Here is a 20615-nt window from a genome sequence, read left to right as displayed (position 1 = left end):
AAACAACTCTTAGTAATCTCCTTTGTTTACGAGTTCGTACTCGATCACGTCATCCCTAGCCTGCTCGGCTATGTCATTATCGTGCCGATTTTAACTGTGCTACCTGGTCTTTATTCCCGGAGCACCACTTTCGACGCTGAGCTAAGCTTACGTCGATTTTCCTCGTCATATCATTTCGCCTTGAACATCAAGCGTGATTTCGAGTTTGTGTCGTACCCCTGGTTCCAATAACTTTTCGCTTCATCATTCCTTTGACTTGATGTCATCGCCGATCGATTACCTCTTCATAAATTCTCGCTACAAATGTGTCGTGAACATCATCAACATTCTGAGCTCTTCCAAGATATCTATCGAATTCTGGATGAGAAATACCATCCCTCGATGATTTGTTTTATCATCGACCATTTTATTGCCTTCCATTCAACACAAACTTGTTCGTGTTTTTTTTGTTGTACCTTGGTTTCCTTGCTATCTAGCTTATGATATGTTCTACCTTGGAGTATTACCATCTTTTAAGTCAAGTATGTCGTAAGCACCACCTCGTATGACATCTTGGTACAGTGATACTTCTCCCCATCACCATTCTTTCTTGGTCCCCGTGTTGTTTCTAAAAGGAATACCGACCAATGGTCTGTGATGTGTAAATTCTAAACTTCTAGCAACCCTATTGCTTTGAAGTTATTGGTCTATAGTTTCATTCTACGTCTATGGCTTAATGAATCATCATTCGAACATTGATTGTGCTACCTAGCCCATATTTCGGGTGCACATTTCAACCAATGTTTAACTGTGTATGTTTTCCTCGAGCATACATCATTAAGTCATTCGATCTAGCTAATGTTATCTCCTTGTTCACATAGTGGTGGAAATCCATCTTTTGGAAATCTCAATGGATTGTCGCTGAGTCAATCAGTCACCTCCTCACCTCTCCTTGATGTAATGATGAACCCTTGTCCGGAACTCGCTTCCATAGTTCATCTCCCAAGAATCTTCGATGTCGTTTCGACAATTTGTGTTGCACCTTTCTTCTCAGGCATCCTGAGTCTGAGTTATCCTGACACCAATCAGATCTGAATCTCGGTCAGATATGATGGTTGGAACATATTTCCAAGAGTTATAACATTGGCCTATTTATGACCCGGTAAGGTGATGATACCCAGCACACCTGGCGGGAGGACCTATTGTTATAAGTTTTCCCTTTTAGCAAGGTTAGCTATTCTTCCATGAGGAAATTGTAAGACTTATTCTATAAGTTGTTCCTGATGGATCCTTTTTGTTTCCAAAGTCTGATCTTCACCTGTTGACCATGTCAATGCTATCTCGAAGCATGTCTATGGTACTCCGATTTTCAACAGGAACATTTGAAGCCCAATGCTAAATGTTTCCTGCTCAATTATCCAAACACCGTTGTATGGGTAATGTCATGAAATTTCTCTCCCCTACCCAAAGAGTTTTCTACATTATATCATGTCATGAATATCATGCTCAGCTTGTCCTTGGGAAGGATATACCCTTGAAATATGTGTTTAAACACATTTTCCTTTCCATTCTTCTGTTTAATCTGATAATCATATTTTCCTTTCCATTGTTTGGTTTAACCTTTCGGGTGATCTATATGATCTAAGCAGTAATATTCTCCTGCTTATGTAAACACCTCGGTGTACAACTCTGTCAGTAAGACCCTGTTACTATTGTTGGTGACATTTCGGTAACCACCGATGGACGAGAACTTTGCCTAATGGTCCGCCTCATTTCAACGAGCAGGAAAATGGTTCTCTTCGTCCCTCGCCCTTGGTACCGACGATGTTGCTGACATATAACTGACAGGCTACCCTCTGACATGCCTTGCTTACGTGATCACGCAAGACGTCTCCGCCCTTCCTACTTTTAACCCACATGGTGGGCCCATAACCCACAGTTCCACAGGATCGAAACTTGACTCTCCTATACACCCTGTTGTCGAAGTTATTCCTCGAGCTTGACTTCGTATGTGATTCATGGGCCACCTGCCTAGTGATCTATTCTGGTATCAGACATAATACTTATTCCGATTGCTTTGAACCCCCTTTTCACACTTTGTTTCAGGTTTCGAACGATTGCCTACCCGTTTGAAACTTCTCATGGTACTTTCTTACTTGCTCTCGGCTTTTTCTGAAGATTTAGTTCGAGCACCTTCCCCGATGATATTGACCAGATAGTCAACCTTGCAGAGGTCCGTTCTCCCAGAATACCCCCTTATTCTTTCGTACGTACGATGGAGTTCCCGAAGGAAGGACGACAACTTCATCATGATGACCTGAAACAGCAGAATGAAGACATCAACGTAATGGATCAACCTCTTCAAGAAGAACAACCAAGACCAAGAACACTCCGTAGAATTTCGCAACCCGAACCTTCCCCCTTTACTTCCCTCTTAAATCTCGGGACGAGATTTCTTGTAGTGGAGGAGAATTGTGACGCCCGGATAATCAAGCTACAGTAAACCTCTGCTAATGGTGCCACGTCACCTCGGTTACTGTTGATAACTGGAGATAGTTCAAAAACGATTCAAATTAAAATCTAAAATATAGGCAAACAGTAAAATTTTCAAATATCAAAACTAAAATGTTCGGGTTGTGTCAAATAAATCGTAGGTAATTATGGTGGAGAACCACACTTTTATAAAATGTTCAAATATTCAAATGGTAATAAAACAGTAGCAAAACTATTATTGAAATACTTTAAATACTCAATAATTACAAAATATTTTATTTTAGGTGCCAAGTTAATTGTGGCAGTGGACTAATTAGTAATAGTAATTTAGGTGCTCATTTGGCATTTTACAAAACTAAAATAAAATGTAACTAAAATAAAACAGAAAAGAAACACAAAAAAAAATGATGAAAAGAAAACCCCCCGGCCAATTGGGCTTTGGCCCACCAGGCCGCAACCCACCGGGCCGCCAGGCCGGCCCACCCTGCCGCGCACCTCCCCCACTCCCCCTTATCCACTCCCTCCCCAAACCCTAACCTACCCCACGCACCCGATCCCCCCCCACTTTCCTTGGCGCCCCCCCTCTCCCCGATCTGGACGCGCCACCCCCGATCCCGTCGTCATCGCCGACGCCGCCTCGCCGAGCCTGACGCCGCCCGGTGCTGCCCCGCCTACCCAACACCGTGCTCCTCCGCCCCGTCGCCTCGCCGTCGCCCCTACCCCGCCGGCCTCCTCGAGCCACGCCGCCCGCACCTCTACAACGGGGGTGAGGAACACCTCCCCGCCTTCCCCTCCTCTCTGTCGCGCACGCGGTCCGGCGCCCACTCGCAGCCACCATCGCCCCGCACGCGCTCCGGCCGCGCGCACGCATCTCGCCGCCGGCCCACGCGCGCCTGCGTTCGGCCACCACATCCCACGCCCCCCCACTCGCACTAGCACCTCGCCTGCGACCCCGTCGCCGCCCACTGCGCCGCTTCACGTCGCCTGCGGCCGCGACCGTGCCCCGCCTCTGCTCCGCCATCGCTGGCTTCTGCCGCTCGCACCCGTCGCCACATGCGCTGCGAGGCCGAGCCCTGGCGCTTCTCCACTCAACGCCGGCGCGTCCCGCAGCCCACCTCCGACAACCCCACGGCCATCCTCCGGAGCGCCTCGTCGCGTTGCGTCTGCCGAGCCCACTCACGGATCCAGCGGTCGCCGGAGATGGCCGGCCGGCGAGCACCTCCCTCTCTCCCCGTCCTCGTCGCCCGCTTTCCCCCCGCTTCGCCCAGCCGAGCCCACGGCCACCCCCCTCCATCGACGCTCCGTCTCCGGCCGCTGCGGCCTGGGTCTCCCCTGACCAGCGCCGTGGCCGCCGGTGCCCTGCTGCGCTGGGTCGTGGCCTCCACCCGTTAGCGGGTACCCGCACGCCCGCACCCCGCACCCTGCGCCCGCAAACCCACTAGGCCCCCGGGGCCACAGACATGTGGGGCCCGACCCCAGAACGAATTAAAAAAATAAATAATAATAATAATAAATTAATTAATAAAAATTAGTTAATAAATAAATAAAGAAAATAAAAATAAAAATAAATTTAATTAATTAATTAATTAATTAATTAATTAACTAAATTAATTAAGTTAATTAATCTCGTTTAAATTAATCTAATTAGTTAGTTAATTTAATTAAACAGTAGTTAATTAGCTAACAGCCCTGACAGGTGGGACCCACCTGTCAGGTTGACCAGGTCAACGGTCAATGTTGGCTGCTGACGTCAGCATGACATCATGCTGATGTCATAAATCCAAATTTCGAATTAAATTAAATAATTAATTAAATTCTAGAAATTATTAAAATCTTTAGAAAATCATATCTTTTAATCCGTAACTCGGATGGAAATACTTTGTACATGAAAGTTGCTCAGAACGACGAGACGAATCCGGATACGCAGCCCGTTCGTCCGCCACACCTCCCTAACCTATCGAACTCGCAACTTCCCCCCCTCCGGTACCTCTGTCCGAAAACGCGAAACACCGGGAATACCTTCCCGGATGTTTCCCCCCTTCGTCGGTATCACCTATTACCGCGTTAGGGCACACCTAGCACCGTGTATTGTCATGTTACGCTTTGTGTTGCTTTGATTGCTCTGTTATTTATTGTGTTCCCCCTCCGTTACTTCTTTCCGGTAGACCCCGAGACTACTGACGACCCCCAGTTCGACTACGGAGTTGACGACCCCTCCTACTTGCCAGAGCAACCAGGCAAGCCCCCCCCCCCTTGATCACCAGATATCGCCTATTCTTCTCTATACTGCTTGCATTAGAGTAGTGTAGCATGTTACTGCTTCCCGATATCCTATCCTGATGCATAGCCTATCCTTGCTACTACTGTTGTTACCTTTACCTGCAATCCTACATGCTTAGTATAGGATGCTAGTTTTCCATCAGTGGCCCTACATTCTTGTCCGTCTGCTGTGCTATACTATCGGGCCGTGATCACCTGGGCGGTGATCACGGGTATATACTTATATACTCTATACATGACACATGTGATGACTAAAGTCGGGTCGGCTCGTAGGAGTACCCGCAAGTGGATCTTTGTGGCGGAGCGACAGGGCAGGTTGAGACCGCCTAGGTGAGAGGTGGGCCTGGCCCTGGTCGACGTTCGCGGATACTTAACACGCTTAACGAGATCTTGGTATTTGATCTGAGTCTGGCCATTTGGTCTATACGCACTAGCCATCTACGCGGGAGTAGTTATGGGTATCCCGGCGTCGTAGTATCAGCCGAAGCCTTCGTGACGTCAGCGACTGAGTGGCGCGTGCCGTGTTGGACCGCTTTGACGTAACCGCCGTGATCGTGTGGGTTGCTAGGTCTGCTCGCGGCCGCGTTCGCAACGTGCAGGTGTGCTATGGGCGATGGGCCCAGACCCCTGTGCGCTTAGGATTAGACCGGCGTGCTGACCGCTCTGTTGTGCTTAGGTAGGGTTGCGACGTGTTGATCTTCCGAGGCCGGGCATGACCCAGAAAAGTGTGTCCGGCCAAATGGGATCGAGCGTGTTGGGTTATGTGGTGCACCCCTGCAGGGAAGTTTATCTATTCGAATAGCCGTGTCCCTCGGTAAAAGGACGACCCAGAGTTGTACCTTGACCTTATGACAACTAGAACCGGATACTGAATAAAATACACCCTTCCAAGTGCCAGATACATCCCGGTGATCGCTCTCTAACAGGGCGACGAGGAGGGGATCGCCGGGTAGGATTATGCTATGCGATGCTACTTGGAGGACTTCAATCTACTCTCTGCTACATGCTGCAAGATGGAGATGACCAGAAGCGTAGTCTTCGACAGGATTAGCTATCCCCCTCCTATTCTGGCATTCTGCAGTTCAGTCCACTGATATGCCCCTTTACACATATACCCATGCATATGTAGTGTAGCTCCTTGCTTGCAAGTACTTTGGATGAGTACTCACGATTGCTTCTCTCCCTCTTCCCCCCCTTTCCTTTCCACCTGGTTGTCGCAACCAGATGCTGGAGCCCAGGAGCCAGACGCCACCGTCGACGCCGACTCCTACGACACTGGAGGTGCCTACTACTACGTGCAGGCCGCTGACGATGACCAGGAGTAGTTAGGAGGATCCCAGGCAGGAGACCTGCGCCTCGTTCGATCTGTATCCCAGTTTGTGCTAGCCTTCTTAAGGCAAACTTGTTTAACTTATGTCTGTACTCAGATATTGTTGCTTCCGCTGACTCGTCTATGATCGAGCACTTGTATTCGAGCCCTCGAGGCCCCTGGCTTGTATTATGATGCTTGTATGACTTATTTATGTTGTAGAGTTGTGTTGTGATATCTTCCCGTGAGTCCCTGATCTTGATCGTACACAGTTGCATGCATGTTTAGTGTACGGTCAAATCGGGGGCGTCACAACTCTGCCAAATTAAAAGGGTGGCCTAACAAATGTATTTGACCAAATTAGAAGCAATACATCGCAACAGGCTAGAAATAATATGCAATATGCAACGAATAAAGGTGTCTCATCGTAAGTGATTGATGCAGGATATAGAAGAGGTAGTTTCATGTAAGAACATGGTTAACACATAGATTTAGTGTGTACCAAAAATAGGAAGGCATGTCATATTCACAGGTATAATATGTAAACTAAGCAGATGCAATTTACCCTAATTAGAAGCATTACAAGCTAGACACCGTATGCAACATGCAACCACATATCACACTGCGAAGTTAGAGCAAGCACCTGCGATGGTGGTGTAGGGGAAGTGCGGTCTTCAAGTACAAAGCTACGTTCAATATCTTCATTTAGGCTTGTTGTTTCTTGAGAATCATGTGGATAGGATGAAACTGCACTCTTTATAAGAGTAGCGTGTCTCATACTAACCCACGGGCATGACTGTCTCATCATAAGCGATAGATGCAGGATACACAAGAACAGTAGTTTGATGTAAGAACATGGTGTGATAGGCAGATGTAGTATGTACCAAAAACAGGAAGGCATGTCATATTCACATGTATAATGTGTAAGCTAAGGAGATGCAATTTAACAAATTAGGAGCAATACAAGCTAGGCACCATATGAAACATGCAACCAGATATCACAATGCCATGTTAGAGCAAGCACCTGGGGTTGTGGAGTAGGGGAGATGAGATTTGGAACTTGCACTGCAGTAGGAGTACCAGGAGAATCTGCAGAGATCATCTATTTCGGTTGCTCCAGAGGACCACCATCATTCCGTGCCTTCGTCCTTTTAGATTTTCCCTTGTCAAGTAAACACACAAGAAAAAGGAATGAAATTCGCACTTCCAAATTCGTTGATGCATGATACTGCCGAACACAACTTTTATGTATGGCAACCACATTGTAGGAGGATGGAATATGTACGAAAAATGCTAAGCAGAAGGCATTTCAACAAATTGGAAGCAATGCAATCTAGACACCATATGAAAGATCCAACCAAAATCACTCTACCAAGTTAGATGTGTCTCATTATAAGTGGCACTTCAACAAATTAGAGGCAATACATGTTTGAAATGATATGCAAGATGGAACCAATATTACACTGTCAATTTGAAGGTGTCTCGTCAGAAGTGATTGATGAGGGATACACAAGAAAAGTAGTTTGATTAAGAACATGGTTAATAGAAAGACGTAATATGTACCAAAAACAGGAACGCATGTCATATTCACACGTATAATGTGTTAACTAAGCAGATGCAATTTACCCTAATTAGAAGCATTACAAGGTAGAAACCATATGCAACATGCAACCACATATCACACTGCCAAGGAAGAGCAAGCACCTGCGATGGTGGTGTGGGGGAATTGCGGTCATCAACTAGAGAACTACGTTGACTATCTTCATTTAGCCTTGGTGTTTCTTGAGAATCATGTGGGGAGGATGACACTGCACTCTTTAAACGAGTAGCGCGTCTCATAGTAACCAACTGGGGTGACTGTCTCGTCATAAGTGATTGATGAGGGATACAAAAGAGCATTAGTTTGATGTACGAACATGGTTAATAGACATATGTAGTATGTATCAAAAACAGGAAGGCATGTCATTATCAAAGGTATAATGTGTAAAGTAAGCTGATGCAATTTAACCGAATTGGAAGCAATACAAGCTAGACACCATATGCAACATGCAACCATATTTGATAGAGGGAATTTAAAGCAAGCACCTGGGATGGTTGTGTGTGGCAATTGAGATCATCAATTGCAGAGCTACGTTTACTGTCTCCATCTGCTGGCACTGCACCCTTTAGAGCGCTGAGACGCTTAGTGCTTATCTTCGAATTACACTGGAGCAACTTCTGTCTTTTCTTTTTCGTATTCATCAACACCGCGTCAGAGTCTGAAATACCCATGCATAAAAAATCAATAGTGTGATTATGGGTGAAGTGTGTGCACAAGTAGTATAGTGTAAACGTAGCAAATAGCAGGTCAATGAGAAATAAATGACGTGAGACATATGATAGCTCTACAAGATGTATGGCACACAAAATTACTAGATTCTAGGATTTTGAAATATGAGCACAGGGATGGCTGGGAAATGCAGATGCTCCTCCAGCACACCACAAGGTGTGGTCCTATGAAAATAACAGTCGAGTGAAAACAGATAGGTCAGTCCATTTTTTCTGCACCCTCCGATGTACAAAGAAGGGGCAGATCGCCTTCATGTACCTCCACCCAGTCAGTGTTACAATCTTCCTCGAAACGCCAGCGACCACCGGCCCAGTCCCCTACCTCCGCCCTCCCCTCGACCTCACCGCACCACCGTGCTTGGCATCGCCCCCGGCCATCCCTTCAAGCCCCGCCGACCTCCAGATCGGGCGCAAGCAGCTCCTGCGCCCCACACCCCTATGATTGACACCGATGCGCCGCTTCCCCGGCGAACATGCGGACTAGGTGCTCCGCGCACCTAAGTGGGTGCTGCTTCTTTTAATTGCGATTCGACTGACCCTGAATTGAAATCCAGGTGGGCTACTGACCTCTAGCAAAGGTGAAATAATAAATGGGAGGAAACCTTGTGCATTTAGTATCACGAAGAAGATGCAGTACGAGGCGCTCAACTAGTTTCTTTCGTGGGATGAATACGGTGTGAGCAGAGACGTAAGATTTGCACGAATAAGGGAAGAGGAGTACCTCTTTCTCCTGGCAGTGCTGTGTCCTCCTTCTGTTTTTCCAACGATCTTCCTATGGTTCGCTGGAAACGAGAAGTTGTGGAGGACGGTGGAGCCTTGGACGAACCCATGGCCAAGTTGTTGAGTGTGGTGCGGTGGTCGTCTGTCGGCGGTGGGGAACCAGATCCGAGGCGGCGAACGACGGCATAGCGGGAACAGCTCCGGTGCGGTTGACGGTTGCGACAGTGGAGCGGCAGTGGTGAGGTGCAGGACGGCGTGGTCGAAGTGGTTCTGGTACGGCACACGTCGGTGTCGGCATCGTGGAGGCAGCTCTGCCTCGACTTCAGTTGCTAAGTCCTTGAGGGCGTTGCGGTTGCGGTTGCGTTGGACGACGACGTCGGGGTACTGGCTCCGGCGTGATGGAGGAGGGCAGATGTGGATTGGGCGCGATGGGGTGGAGCACAGAGGAGGCTGGGGTTTCGCGGCTGGTGGAGAGGGCGTTTTGGCGCCCACGGAGTATGAATGGGGAAACGGAGGGAGGGAAACTAAGGGTGAACAATTTTTCGGTTTGGGACGCGCATGTTTGAAATTTGTGGAAAATTACAAACTTTGCCCCCATCTAAAATTTCGAACATATTGCGGGTTGGGAGTGGATCCATCGGCGCTTGCCTGCTGTCGACACAGCATCGCAGCTGGGTACACGTCCCGTCAGTACCCCCGTTCCTCGCCAGGAGTGGGCAGAGGCCCTCGGCGCCATACTTGCACCAGAGGCCGGCCGCGCCATACTTGCATCGGACGCCCGCCACGCCATTCGCATGTGTGCCGCCGTTCACCTTGTCCGCGGCCCGCTGGATGCCAACGCGCTGGTCCGTAGGCTCGACCGCCTCCTTGGCCCAGGTGTGCACCTGGGCGCAGTAGAGGAACATGGCCGTCGCATCCTCGAGCTAGTGATCTCCGATGAAATAGCCAACTTGGAGCTCGAGATCGCTCTCCAGATGTACCGCGAGCGTGTCGACCACTTGGACGAATGCCTGCACGAGTCCAGGCAGAGCCAAGAGCTACCCTAGGAAAGTGCTGTTGGTCATGGTCTCATGGGCGCGTTTTATTTTGAAAAGTCATTTCGACGTGGATAGCTATGTATTCACAGCAATCATAGTATTGCTGTGTTTATTGCTTTGTTTCAATGTGTGTACTCCGTTTTCCATTCTGATATGTTCTGTTTCAATGTGTGTATATACGCTTTCCATTCTGTATATGTGGATGATAACAGCTATATTCAAATTAGTATACAAAAGCAGATAGAAAATGGAATTCATAATATATATATATTAATTGTTCATTAGTTCATCACAGAATATATATATATAATACCATCACATATACGTGATGATACTTAACTACTAGGTACAATGCATAAAATTGAAAACGAACAATACTAAAACTAATAATCCCTCCTGGGGCCAGTATTCTGGCAGCCCCTCTCCAGCAGCTCCTTGGTGCGCGACGTCTTCCCAGTGCGAAGGCAGTACTCTGACTCCTCCGCCTCGCAGCGCTTGACGTACCGATCTGCCTCTTGCTGGCGGACGCGCGCGGCCGATCTTGCCATTTCGTTGGGCGCCCACCGGAGCTCCTCGTCGGTGGCACGCTGGAGCTTATCGGCCCACCTCCACGCAGCGATGAGGCGCCCAGCGCCTACGACCTTCCTCGCGAAGTACCCGTCTTCGTACACCTCCTCGGCACGACGACGCACCCGCCCCCAAAGCTCTGCCGCCTCCTTTTTCCAGGCGGCATCACAGGCTTCACAGGCCGCATGGTACCTGGCTTCCTCCTCCGCCATCTCCTTCTTGAACGCCACTTGCCTGGCTTTCTCAGCCGGCGGTAGCGACTTCCACAGACAAAGATTGTACTGGCCCCAAAACCAATCCAAAGATGGGCGGTCCGGCGCAACCTCGTCAGGCGGCGCGTAGGGGTCCTCGTCGCTGCTAATCGAGTGAGCGTCCTCAGGGGGCAGTGACTCCTCGTTGGCGCGTGGGCAGACCGGCGGCGCCATGGCAGAGATTTGAGAGAGAGGGCGAGCGAGGGGAGGATGTAGATGAGAATGCAGGCAGGACGATGTGAGCAAGGTAGTATTTATTGGCGGCCGGAATCTAGATCGACAGGGACAGTACACACGCCGATCGCCGGAATTTACGAGTACTGTAGCTTGAATTACACACGATTCCCGCAGCAAAATCCGTGTGTGAACATAATAGCCGACGGTTTCCAATACAGAATCGTGTCTGATTAATGATCCCCGCCAATCACCTACCAAACCTCGAGCCGCGAGATAGAGTGCCAATCGTGTGGGGGGGCGGTTGTCTTGCCAGATCTTTACATTTTCTTTTTTGAACACCAGATATTTACATCGTCTGATGATTTTTTAACTCGCACACAAGTACACAAAAATATGATTTTTCAAACCGTTTTGGTTAGGCGTTGCATGTAGATGTAGTTCAAATTTGAATTACGGTCATTAAATGGATAGAAAATCACTTAAATGTCTTTAAAAGGTCAAATGACCCCTGAAATTTTCCAAATTTTCACATGACAGTTGTATTAGTGCACGTTAAACATAGGAAATTTTTTGAAGGCCGTAAGAGGAAGCTATCTCCCGTCCGTCATCAAACATGCATTGTTCCCTCTCGGAACCACGAACCTTCTAGCGAGTTGCTCCGGTTTGTGAGGTGTGTGTGCCCAAACATTCGTCAAACAGACCAATTTTTTTACCACATCATCTTGGTGGCATGACATTAAATCAAGCAAGGTTTCATGTTTTTCCGATCATTTTTTATTTTTTGGAATTAAAATGCCATGGCATGCACTCCATGCATGTGCCCATGCCTTGAGACCAATATGTTTTAAAATTCCTTCTAATTTACTGCACATGGAATTAACTCGCACACAAGTACACAAAAATATGGTTTCTCAAACCGTTATGGTTAGGCGTTGCATGTAGATGTAGTTCAAATTTGAATTACGGTCATTAATGGTTAGAAAATCACTTAAATGCCTTTAAAAGGTCAAATGACCCCTGAAATTTTCCAAATTTTCACATGACAGCTGTATTAGTGCACGTTAAACATAGGAAAAAATTTGAAGGCCGTAAGAGGAAGCTATCTCCCGTTCGTCATCAAACATGCATTGTTCCCTCTCGGAACCACGAACCTTCTAGCGAGTTGCTCCGGTTTGTGTCCAAACATTCATCCAACATGCCAATTTCTTTACCACATCATCTTGCTGGCATTATATTAAATCAAGCAAGGTTTCATGTTTTTCTGATCATTTTTTTTGTTTTTTGGAATTAAAATGCCATGGCACTCCATGCATGTGCTCATGCCTTGAGACCAATATGTTTGAAATTCCTTCTAATTTACAGCACATGGATTTAACTCAAACACAAGTACAAATGATTTTTCAAACCGTTATGGTTAGGCGTTGCATGTAGATGTAGTTCAAATTTGAATTATGGTCATTAAATGGTTAGAAAATCACTTAAATTTCTTTAAAAGGTTAAATGACCCCTGAAATTTTCCAAATTTTCACATGACAGTTGTATTAGTGCAAGTTAAACGTAGGAAATAATTTGAATGCCGTAAGAGTAAGCTATCTCCCGTTCGTCATGAAACATGCATTGTTCCCTCTCGGAACCACGGACCTTCTAGCGAGTTGCTCCGGTTTGTGAGGGGTGTGTGTCCAAACGTTCGTCAAACATGACAATTTCTTTACCACATCATCTTGGTGGCATGACATTAATCAAGCAAGGTTTCATGTTTTTCTGATCATTTTTTTTTGGAATTCAAATGCCATGGGACTCCATGCATGTGCCCATGCCTTGAGACCAATATGTTTGAAAATTCCTTCTAATTTACTGCACATGGAATTAACTCGCACACAAGTACACAAAAATATGATTTTTCAAATCGTTATGGTTAGGCGTTGCATGTAGATGTAGTTCAAATTTGAATTACGGTCATTAAATGGTTAGAAAATCACTTAAATGTCTTTAAAAGGTCAAATGACCCCTGAAATTTTGCAAACTTTCACATGACAGTTGTATTAGTGCACATTAAATGTAGGAAAAAAATTTGAAGGCCATAAGAGGAAGCTATCTCCCGTTCGTCATCAAACATGCATTGTTCCCTCTCGGAACCATGAACCTTCTAGCGAGTTCCTCCGGTTAGTGAGGGGTGTGTGTCCAAACGTTCGTCAAACATGCCAATTTCTTTACCACATCATCTTGGTGGCATTACATTAAATCAAGCAAGGTTTCATGTTTTTCTGATCATTTTTTTTATTTTTTGGAATTAAAATGCCATGGCACTCCATGCATGTGCCCATGCCTTGAGACCAATATGTTTGAAAATTCCTTCTAAATTACTGCACATGGAATTAACTCGCACACAAGTACACAAAAATATGATTTTTCAAACTGTTATGGTTAGGCGTTGCATGTAGATGTAGCTCAAATATGAATTACGGTCATTAAATGGTTAGAAAATCACTTAAATGTCTTTAAAAGGTCAAATGACCCCTGAAATTTTCCAAATTTTCACATGACAGTTGTATTAGTGCACGTTAAATGTAGGAAAAAAATTGAAGGCCGTAAGAGGAAGTTATCTCCCGTTTGTCATCAAACATGCATTGTTCCCTCTCGGAACCACGAACCTTCTAGCGAGTTGCTCCGGTTTGTGAGGGGTGTGTTTACGACGTTCGTCAAACATGCCAATTTCTTTACCACATCATCTTGGTGGCATGACATTAAATCAAGCAAGGTTTCATGTTTTTCTGATCATTTTTTATTTTTTGGAATTAAAATGCCATGGCACACCATGCATGTGCCCATGCCTTGAGACCAATATGTTTGAGAACTCCTTGTAATTTACTGCACATGGAATTAACTTGCACACAAGTACACAAAAATATGATTTTTCAAACCGTTATGGTTAGGCGTTGCATGTAGATGTAGTTCAAATTTGAATTACGGTCATTAAATGGTTAGAAAATCACTTAAATGTCTTTAAAAGGTCAAATGACCCCTGAAATTTTCCAAATTTTCACATGGCAGTTGTATTAGTGCATGTTAAACGTAGGAAAAAATTTGAAGGCCATAAGAGGAAGCTATCTCCCGTTCGTCATCAAACATGCATTGTTCCCTCTCGGAACCTCGAACCTTCTAGTGAGTTGCTCCGGTTTGTGAGGGGTGTGTGTCCAAACGTTCGTCAAACATGCCAATTTCTTTACCACATCATCTTCGTGGCATGACATTAAATCAAGCAAGGTTTCATTTTTTTTTGATCAATTTTTTTTTGGAATTAAAATGCCATGAGACTCCATGCATGTGCCCATGCCTTGAGACCAATATGTTTGAAATTTTTTTCTAATTTACTGCACATGGAATTAACTCGCACACAAGTACACAAAAATATGATTTTTCAAACCATTATGGTTAGGCGTTGCATGTAGATGTAGTTCCAATTTGAATTATGGTCATTAAATGGTTAGTAAATCACTTAAATGTCTTTAAAAGGTCAAATGACCCCTAAAATTTTCCAATTTTTCACATGACAGTTGTATTAGTGCACGTTAAATGTAGGAAAAAATTTGAAGGCCATAAGAGGAAGCTATCTCCCGTTCGTCATCAAACATGCATTGTTCCCTCTCAGAACCACAAACCTTCTAGCGAGTTCCTCCGGTTTGTGAGGGGTGTGTGTCCAAACGTTCGTCAAACATGCCAATTTCTTTACCACATCATCTTGGTGGCATGACATTAAATCAAGCAAGGTTTCATGTTTTTCTGATCATTTTTTTTATTTTTTGGAATTAAAATGCCGTGGCACTCCATGCATGTGCCCATGCCTTGAGACCAATATGTTTGAAAATTCCTTCTAATTTACTGCACATGGAATTAACTCGCACACAAGTACACAAAAATATGATTTTTCAAATGTTATGGTTAGGCGTTGCATGTAGATGTAGTTCAAATTTTAATTACGGTCATTAAATGGTTAGAAAATCACTTAAATGTCTTTAAAAGGTCAAATGACCCCTGAAATTTTCCAAATTTTCAAATGACAGTTGTATTAGTGCACGCTAAACGTAGGAAAAAAATTCAAGGCCGTAAGAGGAAGCTATGTCCCGTTCATCATCAAACTTGCATTGTTCCCTCTCGGAACCACGAACCTTCTAGCGAGTTGCTCCGGTGTGTGAGGGGTGTCTGTCCAAACGTTCGTCAAACATGCCAATTTCTTTACCACATCATCTTGGTGGCATGACATTAAATCAAGCAAGGTTTCATGTTTTTCTGATCATTATTTTGGAATTAAAATGCCATGTCACTCCATGCATGCGTACGCATGTGTCCATGTCGTGAGACCAATATGTTTGAAAATTCCTTCTAATTTACTGCACATGGAATTAACTCGCACACAAGTACACATATATGATTTTTCAAACCATTTTGGTTAGGCGTTGGATGTAGATGTAGTTCAAATTTGAATTACGGTCATTAAATTGTTAGAAAATCACTTAAATGTCTTAAAAGGTCAAATGACCCCTGAAATTTTCCAAAATTTGACATGACAGTTGTATTAATACTACAAAATTTTTCGTTCATTTAAAACACCATCCGTTGCCACTTTACTCCAAATTCGTATTTCATAGCTAATAAAAAATATCTACAACATCACACATAGTTGTTTTCCTAGGAACCGTTTGCGATGAAAATATCGGGGTCTATTTAAGTCTCCCTCCTTAAGCTTCGCCGGCTCGTCTGCTCTAGTGCCGGCAACCCCCGAATCCATGAATCCCGATCCCCATTCCCGCACCCCCTTCTTGCAAAGGTGACACCGTGGAAACGCTTCGTGAAGGCCCGTACGGTGGACGTGTCCCCCCCCCCGAGCGCCGCCGCCTGCGCCGAGAGCGCGGCCGCCTACGCCAAGAGTGCCGCCGCATCCGCATTGAGCGCGGCCGCTTCCGCCGAGAGGGCGTCTGCGACAGCCGACAGGGCAGCTACAGCATCCGAGACAGTTGCAGCAGCTGCTGCGACGGCGGCTGCAAACACCGAGAGCGCTCGAGCTGTCGTTCGTGCTGCTGATGTCACCCTGGCCCAAGGCCATCCACGCCAAGATCGAGGATGCACACACCAAGATATTCCAGGCCACCTCGGACTCCAGCATGCAACCCACGTCTGAAAAGGCGGCGGTGGCCATGGAGCACCTGCTTCCTCATGAGGTCTCCGAGCGGGAGCTGGAGATGCAGGAGACAACAGAGATCGAGGAGCGCCGGGAGGAGGAGTTGCGTGGACGAGGTCGAGGTAGATAAGAGTCTGTCCGTCGAAGAATCGGCGGTGGAGTACCAACGCGAGCTCTGGCGCGGCCACTACTACGAGTACTACGACCTTGAGGGCGGCGCCAAGGACGAGGACGAGGACGAGGATGCGTTCGACTTCAGTAGGGGGGACGTGGACTCCACCAACGGCGGCATGTCGCCAGGACAAGTCATCGACGTCTCATCTCACACTGGAGATGCATAGGCCGGCGCGGTGGCGATTTTTTAAAATTATGCATACTTAGGCTTTGTTTTTAATGTTGGTCTTTTGTTACAGCAATGTTTAGGTCAACTGGCTCTGTGTAATTACTAAAATTGCTCGATTTAGTAAGTGTGGTCTGTCTGCTGTATGCTCTTTTGTGTGCCCAAATTAGCAAACGATGTTAAATTATGCAATGATGTACCAGGGGAAATTTCCACCAAAATTTGAATTATCAAACTCATCCCATGCGCGTAAAGCAGAAGAATCATTTGCGATGCACACAATCGTTCAAAGTGAATGGTCCGGCAGCACCGCGCGCAAAGTTTCCCTCCACATTTCCAAAATTTTGGCCTACAGCCAAAATATCTACCCCCGCCCCCTTCCCCGCTTCCCCACCCCCTTTTCTCCCCGACCACAAGTCACATTTCCCCTGTTTCCTCCTTCCTTCCTTCCTTTCTAAGCTATAGCCGCTTCCTTGCTCTCGCCGTCTCGCATCCTACCGCCGGGGTCGCCATGGTCTTCTTCAAAGACCTCTCCAGCGGTTCCTCCTCCGGCGACTACTCCTTCACCACCCGGGTATGCCTCTCTTCTCTCTCTCGGGCTATGACTTGGAATGAAGGATTTTTACCCGGCGGTCGATTTCAGTCATTTCTTCCTCTTGTAGCTCCCTAGGACCATCAGTGGCAATGAATGTAGCGGGGTGGATGAAGATCTATCTACTCGTTGTCACCATCAATCTCCATGCGTGAAGCTAGTTGCGTTTAATTCTATGGACAGTGGGAGGAAGTTTCTGGCATGTGTAGAGAAGGTTAGACCCTCTTTCGTTGTTACAAATCATTTGTTAGATGTGATTCCGACACTTTCAGGATCCCAACCCATTCATACCACACCTTCAACCAAACGCATCCTAAGACAGTGTCACAGTTTGTACCTAGTATCTTAAATTGTTGCCATCTCATCAGCGGTGCCATTAGAAAATTATTTGGCACCGCTTCAGCAGTTTGTGCAGCCAACTTTGGTCCACACATCCGAGCGGCCAAGCAGTAAAATACTAAATCTTTATGGCACGAAGGAACTGGGCATCGGAGCAACTACGTGCTCCGGAGTCCGGGTCCCTGATTTTTTTCCACTGCATCGGCTCGCCGGTGCAGGGCACCGGTGCGAGATGTAGCAACAGTGGTCTTTACCCTAGTTTTGGCATACATAGTGGACGGCCTTAGTGCTATTAGTTCTATGTTACTAAATTTGTGCATGTACACACCTATTAGTATCAATTTGCCGTCATCCAAACACTGTCGCTATGTTGTTGCAGTTATATACCTTCCTCATAAAATGTTCAATTTGTTATTTATTGTACATGAGCAAGAACTTGTAGCGTCGTTGTAGTTAATTATAGCTTCTGATGTTCCAGAATTTGGTTGTTGTCTCAGTACCAATTATTTCATTTGCACATTGATCTTTTTGAGAAGATATGTCATAATTAACATGTTCCTTCAGTTTTTCAAAATAAGCATTGGTGATTTTCTATGTTGCTATAAACCCATTTCCCCTACAATTGTTATTGATCTAGTTTTAAATATTATAGGATGAACAGAAGTGTTCTTACTTGGAGTGGGTTGATCAAGAGTGGCCACAGTCTTTGAAGATGTGCCTAGCGAAGCTCTGGAGCATGTATGAGGAAGAGAACACATGTAGGCTTAGAGAAAGGCTTGTCAACGCTGAAGCATATTTCAAGATGCGGGATAAAGTTGAAGGTGGAGAATGAGCTCAGATTTTTTAAATCACACTTTGCTAAGATGGTGTTGGCGAAGGAGGAGGCACTTTCCCAGTTGGCCCGTGCAAAACGAGTTCTTACTGAACTGAAAGCAGAGGTGGATATGACGAGCCTGGATGATCTAGATTAGGGAAATGAATATATTGTTCTTATGAAGTTGAAGTAGCTATATGTTGTACTGTGTTGTTTTCATGTAGCTACCGTACTGTGATGTTATAATATATTTATGTGCCTGATATGAAATTGGCAAACAGCTGTTCGATATGAAATGTGAATTTGCGTAATACTGGAATTATTAATTGTAAACTAATAAACCTGCTAAATGTGTCATGGACCTTTGCAAACGGTTCTAGCAGTAAAAGCACTTGCGATGGATAGCCCAATGCCACACAGTTTTCTTCATCAAATCGTGTGTGATATAGTTGATAAAAGCAAACAGTTAACCAAGGCAGACCATGTGTGATAGTTACACCTTTCACACACGAGCCCACACATAAAATTGTGTGGGATGTACGTCCAAACGGAAATGTTTTCCCTGGATTGACTGTGTGGGATGTACATAAGAACGGAAACGTATTCCTTTGATTGACTGTGTGATATACATACCTACGGAAATGTTTTTCTGGGATTCACCGTGCGGGATGTACATACCTACGTAAATTTTTTCTCGGATTACTGTGTGGGATGTACATACCTACGGAAATGATTGGGTTTTGATGCCTCGCCCGGTCGCACACGGCCCCAGCCTGGGTCCCAGGAGGGCCTATCCGCGACGATCTCTGAGTCATGTGGGAAGGACCCCCCTATCGCCCACACTCAGTTGGCGACAGTTCCAAATGCCGTCGCTGAAAGGGGTTAAAACCCGTTTGTGTAGGAATGACGCGTACCAGTGATAAATGTTGTATCACAACAAAATAAATTCCAACCATACAACAAAAGGCCTTTTGGCATAAAGTTTACAGTCCTTGCAGATAAAAGCACCATCAGATGTATAGAAGCACATATCATTTGACCTGAGTGCTTATGTTTCAGGCTGTAGAATCTGATGGAGCAGCACGATCTTCCCCTTTTTTCCGCCATTGCTCTTGAACAAAAAAGCAAATGTCTGATAGTCTGGTTTCAAAACCATTCATATCTTCACCGACATTTGTCAACCACTATTTTTGTTTCCGACACAACGTCCATTAGGGATTGGACAGAGTCGTCGTGGCAAGCTCTACATCGACGATGCAGGCTGGGGCCCCGAGGCCGGCTCAATCGAGTACGGGTACCGGGTCCCCTTTGGTGGCATACACATCTTCATTGGCAAGATCGATGAACCGGGCCCTGAGCCGGACATCTGCACCGACCTCGTCGAAATGGCTCAGCGTGCGAGATCTGCCCGGGTTAAGCCTGTCATGAAGCGTGCCTTCGTGGGAGTCATCCACGGAGGGGAATCTGAGGATAGATCAGAATCTGGTGGTGAAACCGTCGTTTATTTCGGCGAGGAGTCATCAACCGGAGAGACCGAGTCGTTATATCAGTTGCAAGATGGCCGGATGGGGGCTGTTCCAATGGCGACAGTATTCCAGACCCCTTTGATCTGCCAAACCGGGCTGCGATCTTCATGGCCGGTACGCAACCATCGCTCCACTCTTCGACTGCAGCAGCGATGATTTTCGGATCAGCAGCAGCGACAGCGGCCGGCCCTGTGCGACCGCTGGCTCAGGTTCTATCTGATTTATTTGACGCTTTGGCAACGCTGATGGCGGAGGTTAACCCGGCGGATCAAGATGCACATAATGCGAAAATCGCGGAGGTGAAGGATCAGATCGCCCAGGCCAAAGCCGACTTGGCAGCTGAGGATACCAGGATGGCTGCGGAACGGGCCGCATTGGATGCACAGGCTTACCAGCTTATGCTGGATCAGAGTGCGTCAAATGATGTCCTGAGGAGGAGTTACAATCTCGCCTGCCGCCGGTTTATGAGGCCAGGAACCTCTTTAACACCCCAGGAGTGGGGACCAATAATCCGCCGATGGTAAACCAGGCGGAGGCACATGGAGTGGGGCACCGGTTCAGCCACGTCTGGTGGATCCGCCTCGCCAGAATCACGTTTCGCCACAACATGTCCCAACACCACCGGGTCATTACTCTAACCCGATGGACAACATTGTCACTGCCGCTTCATGGCTGGCGGCCCTTCCG

Source organism: Aegilops tauschii, chromosome 5 (assembly GCF_002575655.3).
Source record: "Aegilops tauschii subsp. strangulata cultivar AL8/78 chromosome 5, Aet v6.0, whole genome shotgun sequence".
Classification (NCBI taxonomy): domain Eukaryota; kingdom Viridiplantae; phylum Streptophyta; class Magnoliopsida; order Poales; family Poaceae; genus Aegilops; species Aegilops tauschii.
Note: the sequence above shows the minus strand (reverse complement) of the source record.